The sequence below is a fragment of the Schistocerca cancellata genome, chromosome 9 (assembly GCF_023864275.1).
Source record: "Schistocerca cancellata isolate TAMUIC-IGC-003103 chromosome 9, iqSchCanc2.1, whole genome shotgun sequence".
In the NCBI taxonomy this organism is placed as follows: domain Eukaryota; kingdom Metazoa; phylum Arthropoda; class Insecta; order Orthoptera; family Acrididae; genus Schistocerca; species Schistocerca cancellata.
Genome location: NC_064634.1, coordinates 163,015,312 through 163,019,755, shown reverse-complemented (window position 1 = coordinate 163,019,755; position 4,444 = coordinate 163,015,312).

Genomic DNA, 4,444 nt, shown 5'->3' with positions numbered 1-4,444 from the left:
AGCTGTCATCGAACTATAAAAGATGAAACGACCACATCCTAGTCTAATATATAGAAATGTTGAATCTTTGGAGAAAGATACAAAAACAATGTTTATGTTAATTTTTTGAGACAGTCTAGCTGCAAGCCGGATTGTGTATAGCAGTGTATTTGCCTTATACTTACAAAGTTACTGAGAAAGTACCTGGGAAAATTTTGATAGAAGTAGTCTTCATCTATTACCCAGTTACCAAGCACAACGCTAATGCTGCATGATTTCTCTGCAATCTACACATAAGTATTTGGCAGAAGATTTCGTACAACCGTTTTCAGACTACTAGTCAACCATTCCACCCTCGAATAGCAAGTAGCAAAAACAGACACCTGAATCTTTCCGTGTGAACTCCGCTTTCCCGCTCTTTGTTACGTTGGTTATTTCTCTCTGTCTAGATGGGAGTCTACAAAATATGTTTGTATTCGGAGGAGAAAGGTGACTGAAATACCGTGAAAAAATCTCGCCGCAACGTAAAACCGCTTTGTTTTATTGTTCGCCACCCCAATAATTAATCTATGGCCTAGAGCTGTCGAAAATATTCTTTAGCTTAAAATGAAGCCATGTGTGCTTCAACAGTTTAAGACCCATTAGGAAATGAAATGTTATGGGTAACATGCTTGTTACCGAGCCCATTAAACAGATTTCATTGTTTGGAACAGGCATTTAAAAGCAAATGTTCCTGTCCAGTGTTACAACAGTTTTAGGAGGTCGTTCGTTGATAACAACCTGATACTACTCTCGTACATGAGTTTCAGATACAGATCACTCGTTTCGGGATAGGCGATAACGACAGATCCCGCATGAGAATTCACGTACACACACACACACACACACACACACACACACACACACTGATGGTTCAAATGGCTCTGAGCACTATGGGACTTAACATCTAAGGTCATCAGTCCCCTAGAACTTAGAACTACTTAAACCTAACTAACCTAAGGACATCACACACATCCATGCCCGAGACAGGATTCGAACCTGCGACCGTATCGTTCCGCCGGTTCCACACTGTAGCGCCTAGAACCGTTCGACCACTCCGGACGGCCCACATACACTGAACGGTGCCTCTTGTTGGATCTTTCATTTTCTCAGCACCGTTTTATCTTTTCCAAGATCTATATTACCTGTTTTTCATCTATCTATGAAGCCAGACGCCTACAGTAAATAACGATTTTGATAAGCTCGTAAACTATTTGCATGGCCACTGCATCGAGAAACGTGTCTCTGATAAGCAGTTGGCTCTCAGCCAGTCACATGATAGAGTATCGATGTGCTTCTCTTGTTCGAAGGTGGTCAGACGTTGTCTTTCGTGTACAGTGCTTGGAATGTTAAGACATGTGGGTTTGGAAGTAGATTTCTTGGATCATACTATTCTGGTGATTAAGAGCCATGGTGTTGAATAGTTTGTACGGTGCACAAGATTACTGGTAAGATAACTCCAAGATTTGTGTTGCGTTGAATTATTTTCTACTGTTTGAGGTGAGTTAGGTCATGACTTCGTATTCTTCAGCATATCGGTTTTCAATCATTCTTAATAATATGCAGTGTTGTAAGCTTAGGGAGGGTATGAACTTGTCAGGTCTTGAGAAGCCATTTCATTAATCATTTCCAAATTCATTTCACTCCATTTTGTATTTAATTCCTCCATGCTAAGATTTATGAGAAAGAGTAGGTGTCCTTGCGAAATGATATCGGATTGTTCTTCTCCTATGCAAGCTTGTTTTGTAATGATGAATATGCACAGAATTCTTGTTGTAGACTTGTAATTTGTGTTTATGTTTGTGAAGAGCAGTATATTCGTTTTTAAGGGCATGTGTTTCACGATCGTTTCATTCAATCTTTTTTTTTCTTTTTTTTCTTTTTTTCTTTATTTTTGAGGCATCAGTCATCTGACGTGCAACCTACATCGTCAAATGCTTTTTGGATGTTATCAAATCTCTTCATTGCTCTACAGTTTTTATATTCTACAGCTCTTAATACCATGGACGTTATTCCCTGATGTCTTAACAGATATCCTACCATCGCGTCCCTCCTTGTCAGTGTTTCAAATATACTCCTTTCCTCGCCGATTATGCGGAGAACCTCCTCATCCCTTACGTTATCAGCCCACCTAATTTTCAATATTCTTCTTCAGCACATCGTCTCAAATGCTTAGATTCTCTTCCTTTCCTGTTTTCCCACATACCATGTTTCACTATCATACAATGCTGTGCACCAAAATTCCTTCGATTTACTATCAATCAATACTCTCTGCTCATTAGACTGTTCATTCTGTTCAACGGATCATGTAATTCTTCCTGACTTTCAGTGAAGACAGCAATGCCATCAACGAATCTTATCATTGTTATCCTTTCACATTGAATTTTGATTCCACTCTTCAAATTATCTTTTATTTCCGTCATTAATTCTTCAATGCGTACACTGAACAGTAGGGGTGAAAGACTACATCCCTACAGTTTTTAATCCGAGCACTTCGCTCTTGGTCTTCCAATCTTCGCTCCTGTGCATACTGTATATTAACCGTCTTCCTCTATAGCTTACCCCTATCTTTCTCAGAAGTTGAAACATCTAGCACTATTTCACATCCTCGAACGCTTTTTCCAGGTCAACGAATCCTATGAACGTATCTTGATTTCTCTTTAGTCTTGCTTTTAATATTAACCGCAATGTCATAACAACCTCTCTCGTGTCTTTACCTTTCCTACAGCTAAACTGGTTGTCATATAGACAATTCCTCTGTGTATTACTCTTGTCAGCAACTTGAATGCATTAGCTGTTAAGCTAATTGTGCGATAATTCTCGCACTTGTCAGGTCCTTCAATCTCCAGAATTGTGTGGATGATGTTTTTCCCAGAGTCTGATGGTACGTCGCCACTACACACCATCTTGACTAGTCATTTTGTTGCCATGTCCCTCAATGATTTTAGATTATATTTCGTATTTTGGTTACATGCACTGAACATAGGGCGCCACTATCTTGTTGACCTAAGATTAGGTTAGGCGTTTAGTGGTTGAAAAGAAAGTTATTCTGTTTAAGTTGCGTCTCGTGAAGCAAGGTTGGAAACAGATGGTACATTCTGGCACATTATCTGTGCATGGCATCAGTGGCAAATTAAGGTAAAGCAACGTTCGTTTCTGTAGCTGAATGTCAAGCTGTTACGTATGGTAACACGCACAGCAGAATCATATTCATTTTATGTACGAGAAATGTGGGAGTGCTGCTGAACGGTTGTGATTCACGTGCTTAGCTGTTACAGTCACTGGGAATATATGAACACATACTCAGGGCAACAGCCCCATTCCATTGTGGATCACTACAAGCGTGGAGCTAAAGCAAATTAGTTCAGATTGGAATGTTTATCGTGAGGAAGGTTAGTCACCAATGGTGGCGGCGTGTTTATTGCAGTAAAAAAATTCGATAAAATCTAGCGAGGTTATCACGAATTCTGAATGTGAATTAATCTCGGTGAAGTGCCAAAGAACGGTGAATAATGGTGATCGGATGCTTTTATAGACCATCTGGGTCACGATTTGTAGTTGTAGAGCACGTCAGACAGAACTTGCAGAATATCGTTATTGATTTTCCTGATCATGCTGTTGTAGTAGGGGGTGACTTAGACTTTGTAGCTACAGATTGGGAGCGTTATGCCATCAAAACTAGTGTCAGAGACAGGGAATCGTGTGGTATTGTTCTGGATACCCTGTCTGAAAATTACCTTGAGCAGATAGAGAAACAACTCGTGACGGTAACGTCTTAGACCTCCTGGCAACGAACAGACCGGAACTTATCGAATCAGTTAACGTAGAGGAAGGTATCAGTAATCATAACGCATAGCATCTATGACGACGGGTCCTACAAGGAATGTTAAGAAAGGAAGGAAGATATATTGGCTCAGCAAGGGTGACAGGATACAAATTTCAGAATATCTTAGCAGTCAGCATCAAATATTCGGTGATGAGCACGAAGACGTGTAGAACAAACGGAAAAAATTCAAAGACATTGTTCAATATGACCTAGACAAGTATGTTCCGAGTAAGGTTTTAAGGGATGGGAAAGATTCACCACGGTTTAATAGCCGCGTTAGAAAACCGCTACGTAAACAAAGAGCACTGCATCTCAGATTCAAGAGAAGTAAAAACCTAGCTGACAAACAAAAACTGAATGAAGTGAAAGAGCCTAAGGAGAGTAATGTGAGAAGAGTTCAATGAGTTTGAATATAACACGTTGTCAAACGATCTGTGTAAAAACCCTAAGAGATTTTCGTCGTATGTAAAATCAGTAAGTAGGTCAAAATCATCTGTTCTTTCTCTCAGTGGCCACACTGGCACCGAAACGTAAGATTCAGAGAGGAGGCCCAAATACTGAATTCAGTCTTCCGAAGTTGTTTCACCGCGGAAGATAGTA